At 44.4% G+C, this 11,823-nt stretch overlaps 1 protein-coding gene and 1 long non-coding RNA gene across 12 annotated transcripts in view; both read left to right on the forward strand.

The window, feature by feature from the left end:
• LOC126985136 (TATA element modulatory factor-like) overlaps window positions 1–11,823 on the forward strand; it is an 80,342-nt gene that overhangs the window by 37,252 nt on the left and 31,267 nt on the right. The gene's annotated exons all lie outside the window — the stretch shown is intronic.
• On the forward strand, window positions 3,404–7,356 carry LOC126985142 (uncharacterized). Of its 6 annotated transcripts, none has more exons than XR_007738340.1 (3): window positions 3,404–6,327; window positions 6,433–7,099; window positions 7,147–7,356. It is a non-coding gene; the product is annotated as an uncharacterized LOC126985142 (long non-coding RNA). The 6 variants fall into 6 exon arrangements; XR_007738344.1 differs by having other exon boundaries at window positions 6,433–6,958; window positions 7,006–7,356; XR_007738343.1 differs by having other exon boundaries at window positions 6,433–6,958; window positions 7,053–7,356.

Raw genomic sequence — 11,823 nt, forward strand, 5'->3', positions numbered from 1 at the left:
TAAAAATGGGCAGACTACCTCTCTCTCTCTCTCTCTCTCTCTCTCTCTCTCTCTCTCTCTCTTTCTCTCACGCGCACACACACACACACACACACACACGTTATCAGGCTGTCAATCACCCACCCACCACCCTGACCCCTCACCCGTATAGCCTCCATTCTTCCTCACTCTCATTCTTACTCTCCGCGTCCTTCAAGACTCTCCCACACTCGATCTCAATTCCTCCATCACCGTTGTTCTCCTCCTCCTCCTCCTCCTCTTCTGACATCCCCTCTAGCAGATCTTGATTTCTCTATAACCTTTGCTCTCCTCCTCCTCCTCCTCCTCCTCCTCTTCCTTTTCTGACACCCTCTCTCGATTTAGATTCCTCCATCACTTATGTTCTCCTCCTCCTCCTCCATCTCCTCCTCTTCTTCCTCTTTCTTCTTCTCCTCCTCCTCCATCTCCTCATTCTTCTCCTCCTCCTCCTCCATCTCCTCATTCTTCTCCTCCTCCTCCATCTCCTCATTCTTCTCCTCCTCCTCCATCTACTCATTCTTCTCCTCCTCCTCCATCTCCTCATTCTTCTCCTCCTCCTCCATCTCCTCATTCTTCTCCTCCTCCTCCATCTCCTCATTCTTCTTCTCCTCCTCCTCCATCTCCTCATTCTTCTTCTCCTCCTCCTCCATCTCCTCATTCTTCTTCTCCTCCTCCTCCATCTCATTCTTCTCCTCCTCCTCCATCTCCTCATTCTTCTCCTCCTCCTCCATCTCCTCATTCTTCTCCTCCTCCTCCATCTCCTCATTCTTCTCCTCCTCCTCCATCTCCTCATTCTTCTTCTCCTCCTCCTCCATCTCCTCATTCTTCTCCTCCTCCTCCATCTCCTCATTCTTCTCCTCCTCCTCCATCTCCTCATTCTTCTCCTCCTCCATCTCCTCATTCTTCTTCTCCTCCTCCTCCTCCTTCTCCTCCTCATTCTTCTTCTCTTAATCCTCCTCCTCATTCTCCTCCTCCTCCTCTTCTTCCTCCTCTAACATCCTTACAAGTCTCCCCTAATTATTATCCTTGTTATCGTTATTTTTCTTTGTATTAATTATCTTCCTCTCTCTCTCTCTCTCTCTCTCTCTCTCTCTCTCTCTCTCTCTCTCTCTCTCTCTCTCTCTCTCTCTCTCTCCCCCGCGCGCTGTCCTTATCACCCGCTCCTCTCTTTTTCCTTCATCCTAACACATGCTTCCTGTCCGCGTTTTCGTTGTTCTTAATTACTGTCTTCGCCGCTCCTTACGCCTCCTCCTTTAGCGAGATAATTATCCTCACTCTTGTTTTACTTCCTCATCCCCTTGCAGTTATTAACACCATTATCGCCAATCTCAGCCCCGCCGCCGCTCCCTAATTTCATGTTATTTTTTTTATCTTTTTTTTTTGTTGTTACGTTCACACACTATCCTCATTTTGTTTGTTTTTTTATCACTCTTTTTCGTTAGCTTTACTTATAATTATCTGTCCTCATTTTGTTTTGTTTTTGTCATTCTTATCTTCCTTGTTTACTTTATTATATTCAACATTATGATTTATTTTTACTTTTCCTCCATCCATCTCCGCTTCGTAAGTTATTGCCAGTATCTTTCTCCTCTCCCTCCTACTCCTCCTCCTCCTCCTCCTCCTCCTCCTCCTCCTCCTGGTCCTTCTCCTATTTGTTCTCATTTTTCACGCACCTGACCCAGGCACCTTAGTTAATCTCACATTCCTCCTCCTCCTCCTCCTCCTTCTCTTGCTGCTCCCTTCCTCCTCCTCCTCCTCCTCCTCCTCCTCCTCCTCCTCCTCTTCTTCTTCCTTCTCTTTCTCCTTCTCTTGCTGCTCCCTTCCTCCTCCTCGTCTTCCTCTTACTGCTCTCTTCCTCCTCCTCCTCCTCTTCCTCCTCCTGTTTCTCCCCTCCCCCTCCTCCTCCTCCTCCTCCTCCTCACTTTTCACGTCTTATCCCACGCCCCTCAACATAGCTCACTTCTGCCCCCTCTAACACCACCTGAATCCACCACCACCACTACCGCCATCTTCATCACCAAACCCACCACCACCACCATCACCACCACCTCGCCCGGGCCATCCACACCGTGCTCTTAACGGCTAAAAATAACCGTTTGAGAGGATACGGATGGTGAGCTGCTGGGGTGGGTTCGGGGGTGGGCCAGGCTGGGGTACGGGGCTGGGGCAGGGGGAGGGTGGTCAACCGGAGCCGCCCCGCCCGCAAGCTCGCCCCGGTTACCTCGTCCTTGAGTGTGTGTGTGTGTGTGTGTGTGTGAGAGAGAGAGAGAGAGAGAGAGAGAGAGAGAGAGAGAGAGAGAGAGAGAGAGAGAGAGAGAATGACAGCTGTATACAGAATCCGTGACAGGCAAGGAGGCCGTTAGTAACCCTCGTGACTTGTTAATATTATGAGTAGTAGTAGTAGTAGTAGTAGTAGTAGTAGTAGTAGTAGTAGTAGTTGTAGAAGTAGTAGTAGTAGTAGTAGTAGGAGGAGGAGGAGGAAAGGAAAGCTAACAAGATACAAGGAAAGATAAAAAAAAGAAAGAAAAAAAGATAGACAACAAATGAAAATGAGAAATAAAAAATAGCTAAATAATAATAAAAAAAAGTCCCAGTCAGAGGGGAAATAAAGAATAAAAATAAATATTGCTAAAAGTAGTAGTAGTAGTAGTAGTAGTTGTTGTTGTTACATGCGTCAACCGATTTAAGTTAACTGCGACAATGCTACTTTAAAGAACGAGATGATTGTGGGCCGTAACGAGATCAGTGGTGTCTGTAGGAGGATCGAGGGCTTTGATAAGATATCGTTTTTTACGTAGCCGGATTAGTAATTCATGACAGGTTAAAGAAAGCTGATCAGTGGGCTCAGCGAGATCACTATCGTGTGTAGCAGTATCGGGGGACTTATAAGAGATCAGTTACATGCGGAGCAATTATTAATTCATACATCTCTTAAGTGAACGTTAGGGCAAAATCATTTAGCACCCAAGATAATTAGGGCCGTATTTTAAGACACCATCGCTTCTCACATCAACTATTTCTAAAGGTCAAAGAGGGGATCAGTCTGTTGTTCATGAGTGTTTTTTAAGGTTCATGGCACAGAAGAAGGGTCAAACTACCACCAGGGTCATAAAACTACCCCTGGAAAGGCCTACAGCTCCTACAAAAGCCATGTCATATATGTGAACTTGGGCGACGAAATGTTTTAAAATACGACCCTTAATGGCCGGCCGTAACGAGACCAGTAAAGTGTGGGGCTGGATCAGGGGCATTTATTATTATTATTATTATTATTATTATTATTATTATTATTGTTTTTTTTTTTTTTTTTAATTTTTTTTTTTTTTATTTATTTATTTTTTTTTTTTTTACAGCAGAGGGGTCAGTTCAAGGGCTTAAAAGAAGGTAACAAATGTGAAAAAAAGCCCGCTACTCAAAAGCCCGCTATTAGTGATATGTAACTATAGTCTTCCATATAATGTCGAGGCCAATCTGGCGTAGGCTCCCGCGGGTCCTATCCTCCCCTCTTCTTTGCCACAGTCCCAACACCTCTCTCTTCCTCTCATATGTAAGCTATAGGTAACATATGAGAGGAAAAAATAGGTGTTGGGACTGTGTGGCAGAGCAGAGGGGAGAAATTGACCCGCGGGAGCCAACGCCAAAACGGACTCGACAATTTGGTTTCACTATAGTTTAGTAACGTACGTATTTATATAACTTAGTGATAGCTAGTTATACAAGACCGCTGATACCGCTTACAGTCGATAAAGAATGTTAGGTTTACTCAGAGCTGCGACGTGGGGTTAAAAAGACAGTTTATATTTTTTTTTAACAAATAATGGAATAGAAGACTTTTCCTATTGTGTACATGTGTGTGGGTCGATAAAGAATGTTAGGTTTACTCAGAGCTGCGACGTAGGGTTAAGAAGACAGTTTATAATTTTTTAAACAAATAATGGAATAGAAGACTTTTTCTTTTGTGTACATGTGTGTGGGTCGATAAAGAATGTTAGCTTTACTCAGAGCTGCGATGTAGGGTTAAGAAGACAGTTTATAATTTTTTTTTTAACATATAATGGAATAGAAGACTTTTCCTATTGTGTACATGTGTGTGGGTCGATAAAGAATGTTAGCTTTACTCAGAGCTGCGACGTAGGGTTAAGACAGTTTATAATTTTTTAACAAATAATAGAATAGAAGACTTTTCCTATTGTGTACATGTGTGTGGGTCGATAAAGAATGTTAGCTTTACTCAGAGCTGCGACGTGGGGTTAAGAAGACAGTTTATAATTTTTTCAACAAATAATGGAATAGAAGACTTTTTCTTTTGTGTACATGTGTGTGGGTCGATAAAGAATGTTGGCTTTACTCAGAGCTGCGATGTAGGGTTAAGAAGACAGTTTATAATTTTTTTTTTTTAACATATAATGGAATAGAAGACTTTTCCTATTGTGTACATGTGTGTGGGTCGATAAAGAATGTTAGCTTTACTCAGAGTTGCGACGTAGGGTTAAGAAAACAGTTTATAATTTTTTCAACAGATAATGGAATAGAAGACTTTTTCTCTTGTGTACATGTGTGTGGTATCAGTACTCATATCACAGCAGTGGCAGTACGAGGTAACAACGGCAACAATAATAATATCAACACTTTTCGCAGCATGACAGACACCGTTGGTTTCATCATAGGTCGACTCTTTGTGTCCGTCATGTACGCGTTGCAGAAGGTCGTTTTTTTTTTTTTTTTTTTTTTTCCAGCAAAGGAGACAGCACAAGGGCACAAAAAAAGGAAACAACAATAAAAAAAAAAGGCCCGCTACTCGCTGCTCCTGTAAAGAATCCGAAGAGGTGGCCGAAAGAGCAGTCACAATATCTCGTAGTGAAACAAAAAATATAATAGTCCGCAATGCGTTCTTTTGTTGGTATTATTGTTCATCGTTCAAGGGTCGTAGTAGGCAAACTTATCTTCGAGCCACATGTCTTCATCCGTTCAGCATTATCCAACCAGATAATGATGATGATTAGTTACTATAAATAAAGTAATAAAACTTGAAAACAACACGAGTAGAAAACTATTCTTGTGTTGGCAGGGAAAGCTTCCGACTCGTTCAAACTAGTTACCGAAGAGGTCGTCATTAGGAGTGGTCGTCGTTGTCGTTTTGTAACAGCGATGACCCCATTTCTTTCATCATTGTCTGCCTCCTCCTCCTCCTTGATTTCCCCACTATAACCTTCCTCATCCTTCCAGTCTCTTACTTGTTTCTCGCCCGCAATATTGATTTTCGATGGATATTAGTACATATTAGCTATATTCATCAGTCATACTTTTCATCACCGTAATTTACCCCTTAGTGTGTGTGTGTGTGTGTGTGTGTGTGTGTGTGTGTGTGTGTGTATTTACCTAGTTATAGTTTTACAGGGCCTGGGGTTTACGCTCGTGTGGTCCCGTCTCCATATCTATATTTATCCAACTTTTCCTTAAAGCCTTGCACACTCCTCGCCGATACTACATCCTCACTTAGTCTGTTCCAAACCTCTATATTTCTTTGGGGGAAGCTATATTTCTTTATGTCTCTCAAGCATCTTCCCTTCCTGTGTGTGTGTGTGTGTGTGTGTGTGTGTGTGTGTGTGTGTGTGTGTCCTTCATTTCCTTTAAGACCAGGCAACCAAATGGAGAGGAGGAGAATGAGAATGACATTAAGTAGTAGGGAGAAAAAAGAAAGCAGGTAGGGAGAGTAGGAGGAGGTGGAGGCGGTGACGGGGTGAGGAGGAGGAGGTGTGGTTAGGAGGAGGCTGTGGAGGAGGAAGAGGAGTGGAAAGGCGACAGGATGGAGAGAGAGAGAGAGAGAGAGAGAGAGAGAGAGAGAGAGAGAGAGAGAGAGAGAGAGAGGAGGGGGAAGATGAATGGTGACAGGAGGAAGGGAGTAGGAAAGGTGACGGGGTGACAAGGTGAAGCTGGTGGTGGGGCGAGGGGGGGGGGAGGAGGGGGATGGGGAAGTGAAAAGCGACTCGGGCACAGGGTCAGATGGAGATGAGGGCAGCATGGGCAAGGGGGCGGCGGCGGGAGGGTAAAAACAAGAACAGGGCGTACAGAGAATGAGTACAGAGAATGAGAATGAGTAAGAAAGGCAGAGAGAGCTTGAGAAACCAGGAATGTAGCGAAGTGAAAGAAGGAAGAAGGCTTTGGTTAGGACGGGGAGAGGCAGAGAGAGCCAGAGAAACAGAGAGAATGAAGCGAGGTGGAAGAAGGAAGAAGGCTTTGGTTAGGGCGGGGAGAGGTAGAGAGAGCCAGAGAAACAGGAATGAAGCGAAGTGGAAGAAGGAAGAAGAGGTAGAGAGAGCTTGAGAAACCATTAATGAAGCAGTGGAAGAGGCGGGAAGAGGTAGAGAGAGCGAAGTGAAAGAAGGAAGAAGGCTTTGGTTAGGACGGGGAGAGGTAGAGAGAGCTAGATAAACCATTAATGAAGCAGTGGAAGAGGCGGGAAGAGGTAGAGAGAGCGAAGTGAAAGAAGGAAGAAGGCTTTGGTTAGGACGGGGAAAGTTAGAGAGCGCTAGAGAAACCAGGAATGAAGCGAAGGAAAGTGGAAAAAGAGGAAAGAACATTGGGGGCATGGCAAGGAGAGATTAAAGCAGCGGGCAAATGGAAAGTACACAAGAGGGTAGAGGTGGGAATATGAGGTAGAAGAGAGGCAGAGGAAGGTGTGATAGAAGAGGAAGGGAAAAAAATCAGGGAGGGAAGTACAGGTAAGGGACAGCGGGTTGCAGAGTCAAAGGGATAGAGAGCAGGGGAGTGAGGAGGAGGGTCAAGAGACAGGGGAAAGTGTGGTAAGGAGAAGAAAAAGGAGGCAGGGAGCTATTGGCAAATAAGGAGATGGATGAAGGAGGGTAGGAATAGTGATTAGAAGGACCAGTGGCGAGGAGGACTAGAAAGGGCGCAAGGACATAAGAAAGACACATTGAAAGTTGTAAAAAGGAGGAAAGATCATATGAAAAGAAAGACACATTGAAGGTTGTAAAAAGGAGGAAAGATCATATGAAAAGAAAGACACATTGAAGGTTGTAAAAAGAAGGAAAGATCATATGAAAAGAAAGACACATTGAAAGTTGTAAAAAGGAGGAAAGATCATATGAAAAGAAAGACACATTGAAGGTTATAAAAAGAAGGAAAGATCATATGAAAAGAAAGACACATTGAAAGTTATAGAAAGAAGGAAAGATCATATTAAACGGGAGAGGCAGAGCAAGGAAAGAGAGAAACGGGAGGAGGGGGTTAATTAGCGAGGAAAAGGTGATAAAATTAATAGTCAGATGGAAGTTAACCCGTTGGATGCGGATTTCCTACAAGAAGACATCACCAAGCTATAGGAATGAAACAAAAAGTGTCTGCTATAATTCAATGAAGAAAAATATAAGTCATGCATTTTGGGAGGGGATATCCAGCATACCAATACTACATAGGAAATACTCCACTATCCACTACAGAGGCAGAGACAGACCTGGGAGTATATGTGCTCAGGCTACCAGTGAAGGCGATATTCATGCCAATCGCAGCAGACGGGTTAAGGGGCATGTGATGAAAGGGATATGAGGCAAACAAGAGTTATAGATAAAAAAAAAGGTAAAAGTAGAGTGAGGGCATACACTTTAGCAACCCGTGGCCAGTGAGGCGGAAATGTGGGTTATACGTATATATGACAAAGAGAAAAGAGAGCAGAGAGGTGAATAAGAGGTGGGGAAAGAGGTTATGGGGCTGCAGTGGTGGCGATGCAGGGGGTTAGTGAAGGTCGAAGCAGTGAGGGGAGATTAACCCGTCCGCTGCGATTGGCACGGATTTGGCTTTCATTGGTAGCCAGGTAACATATAGTCCCAGGTCCTTCTCTGCCTCTGTGGTGGATAGAGGAGTGTTTCCCATGTGGTATTGCTATGCTGGATATCCCCTCCCATGGTGCAGGACTTTACATTTTTCCTCATTGAATTGTAGCAGCCACTTTTTGTTCCATTCCTGTAGCTTGGTGATGTCTTCTTGTAGGAAATCCGCGGTCAAGGGGTTAAGGTCGCTATTCTCAAACGTCTCCGCTTCTCACTTAAACTATTTCCAAGGACCGATAATGGAGGTTGATCGCGTTCTCAAGTTTTTTTCCCCTTCACATTCAGGGTACAGGGGGTTTATGAAGGTCGAAGCAGTGAGGGGAGATTAAGGTCGCTATTCACAAACGTCATCTCACTTAAACAATTTCCAAAGATCGATAATGGAGGTTGATCGCGTTCTCAAGTTTTTCCCCCTTCACGTTCAGGGTACAGGGGGTTAATGAAAGTTGAAGCAGTGAGGGGAGGTTAAGGTCGCTATTCTCAAACGTCTCCGTATCTCACTTAAATTATTTTCAAAGACCGATAATGGAGGTTGATCGCGTTCTCATGTTTTTTCACGTTCACGTTCATGGTACAACAGCTTCATCAGACTACCACCAGGGTCACAAAACTACAGAAAGAAGGGAGATTAAGGTCGCTATTCTCAAACGTCTCCGCCTCTCATTTAAACTAATTCCAAAGACCGATAATGGAGGTTGATCGCGTTCTCATGTTTTTTTCCAATTCACGTTCACGGTACAGCAGCTTCATCAGACTACCACCAGGGTCACAAAACTACAGAAAGAAATGCTCACAACTCCTAGGAAATCCCTGTCGAATGTGTGTGCTTGAGGACCGAAATGTTTTAACCCTGTAGCTGCGGTAATCATGTTTCTTAAAGGCCCCTCTAAGCGAGAAAAATGAGAAAAATCATCACTCACGCAAACCATTTCATAATATATAGCAACGCATTTGTGATCAGATTATACATCATTTATTTTTGGGGGGGTTTATATCATGGCAAAAATCTGGCCCGTCGCTGCTACACGGTAAAGCCACAAATTTGGCCCGTCGCTGCTACACGGTTAAAGGCCCCTCTAAGCGAGAAAAAGGAGAAAAAAACCATCACTCACGTAAACCATTTCTTAATATATATCAACGCATTTGTGATCAGATTATACATCATCTATTTTTTGGGGGGGTTATATCATGGCAGAAATTTGGCCCGTCGCTGGTGCACGGTAAAGCCACAAATTTGGTCCATCGCTGCTACCGGGTTAAGAATATGGCCCTTGCAGCGGTGTGTGGGCGGGATCAGGGTAAGAAGGGCGAGGCCGGGGCGGCGGGGGGGAGGGGGATTAAGGAGGCTGACGGTGAAAGCTTTGCCGAGGGTAGGTAGCGACAGCTGGACTGATCTCTTGCGGTGCCACGAGAGAGAGAGAGAGAGAGAGAGAGAGAGAGAGAGAGAGAGAGAGAGAGAGAGAGAGAGAGAGAGAGAGAGAGAGAGAGAGAGAGAGAGAGAGAGAGAGAGAGAGAGAGAGAGTCTGCCCATTTTTAATCTAGAAGTAAACGAAATCAAATACCCAGCAACGAGAGAGAGAGAGAGAGAGAGAGAGAGAGAGAGAGAGAGAGAGAGAGAGAGAGAGAGAGAGAGATTAACCAGGATTTCTTAGCTATTGCTGCGTTCCGGATATCCTGGGGAGAGCTCTTGAGAGGCTAGTGAAGAGAGAGAGAGAGAGAGAGAGAGAGAGAGAGAGAGAGAGAGAGAGAGAGAGAGGGAGGGGGAGGGGGAGGTGGGGGTAAAGTGTGTGTGTGCGCTGCTCTGAACACCTGCCCGTATGTACACTCAACACCTGTATTCCTCCTCCTCCCCTCCGCCGCCTCGCTCCCTCCTCTCCCACCTCTCTCTCTTACCCCCTTCTCTCCCACTCCCCCTCTTTATCATCTCTCTCCCTCATGCCCTCATTCTCGCATTCACCTCCACTCGTATATATGTTTTGGTGCTACGTGTCTCCATGCAGGCGCAGGAAAAAGAGAACAAAAACTATATATTATTTTTTGGGGGATGGGTTTGATTATTTGTTTATATATATTGTTTCGTCACGATGTATTACAACTTACAAGTCTTTAAAATCTAAACGAAATCGTTATCATATTCACGTTAGAACTAAATCAATGCAGTGAATGTAATACATGGAAATACATGGATATGCAGGCAACAGAAAGCCTATTGGCTGATTACGAGGTTGCCCGCTTTGGGTGAATTAATCTGCTCGACAGCCACTTGGGGCCTGGGGAGCAATTGAAAGCACCTCGGTATTCAGTTTACTCCAGACGCAACGAAATGACGATGGATTCGATATTTGAAGGAGTTGATGGTATTCGCATTTACTACTTCTGAGGGAAGATTGTTCCAGTGGCGGATGACTCCGTTTGAAAAGAAACTCCTTCCAATGTCTGTGTTACATCGACTCGACTGAATAGCGCAGGGGGGAGCAGCTCACGGGCTAAGTTGAAATTTGCCTTTCTGTAATCTGGTGTCACTGACGGATTATCTACGAGTTTGTGACTTATGTTGACATTAAAACGGATTAAGTGGTGATCGCAACAATTAAGTTTCTCACCAACTTTACAGTCGCGAATGAAGTCGGGGTCGCTTACTAATACCAGATCCAGCAGACTGTTTTCTCTTGTCGGTTGAGTTACAACTTGAGTGAGGAACGAATCCTCCACCATTTCTATAAGCCTGTTACCCTCTTGATCTTCAGTCAATAGTCCACAGTCAATGTTTGGGCAATTAAAGTCCCCAATTATTATTGCTTCTTTTGCTTTGTGTTAGAGAGTGAATCTCTTCGTACAGGGCAGTGTCGTCGGCTGCCTGTTGTTTTGGGGGCCTGTATACGGTTGCAAGTGTTAGCTTCTTATTATTTGTGGTTATTTCCACATAGACGGAATCATATTTCTCTGCGTCCTGTTTGTCTATTTTCATGGCAGGGAGCGTACTTTTTACTACTACTACTTTTTTGAGCATTCGATTTTTGTGGAAGCTTTCGTACCCAGGGAATGACATTTCGGATCATATTAGATGTGCAGAGTTGGCCCAAGTCTCTGTGATGGCTGCCACATCTGTTGAAATATACGCCCTAATTTCGTCCTTTTTGGGTAATAAACTACGTGCATTTGTGTACAAAACAGAAATGTGACTCATATTTTGGCCGCGACGAGTTGTATCAGTTCGCTTGTCGGAGGCGTCGTTGGTTACACAGTTTCTTGTAGCCGCACCGACGCTACGGGTTGGTTGATCAAGGGCTGCCTTTGCCCCACCCTCGCTTGCAGTTTTTTTAATAGCTTTTCGAAAAGCTTTCAACTGCCTCGTTCAGGAGCCTTCCATCATCGAAGTGATGCCAGGCGCTTGTGAACGCTACGCCTACATCGTTACATAATAGGCTAAGGAGGTTAACACGTAATTTTTCTCTCACACAATGGCGGGAATAAGGTAGGTAAGGAGGCGAAGGACCATGAGCGAGGACATAAAAAGTGAGCCATTCTGTTGCCTCTGTAAGATGGACAAAAAGTGGGAGAGAAAGCCGCAAGTCAATGCCAGAGCACGGCGGGGTTCACGGGGCGCGCTCCTCGTAAGGTAGTGGGTCGCTGCTTAAAAGGTTTGGTTCTTGCAGGCAGGTGAAACTTTAATAAGACACATCCTCTTCAGGTTAATAATAGGTATGCATTACATGGTAATTAGATGCGCGTGTCTCTGATGAATGTTGTAGGTAACTTAAAATTGTAATAATTTGTGGGGTTTTTTTGAGGACTCGAGTCAAATGCATGACGTTGTTCATAATTATAGGTGAGCCATGATTTTAACTTTTGTTTCGGACACACTCATACCAATGGCAGTAAGTTTTGCTGAAGGCGGAAGTTAGAATATCAAAACCATGATAACTGATATTATGAATTATATGTTACACAATACAAA

Source organism: Eriocheir sinensis, chromosome 58 (assembly GCF_024679095.1).
Source record: "Eriocheir sinensis breed Jianghai 21 chromosome 58, ASM2467909v1, whole genome shotgun sequence".
Classification (NCBI taxonomy): domain Eukaryota; kingdom Metazoa; phylum Arthropoda; class Malacostraca; order Decapoda; family Varunidae; genus Eriocheir; species Eriocheir sinensis.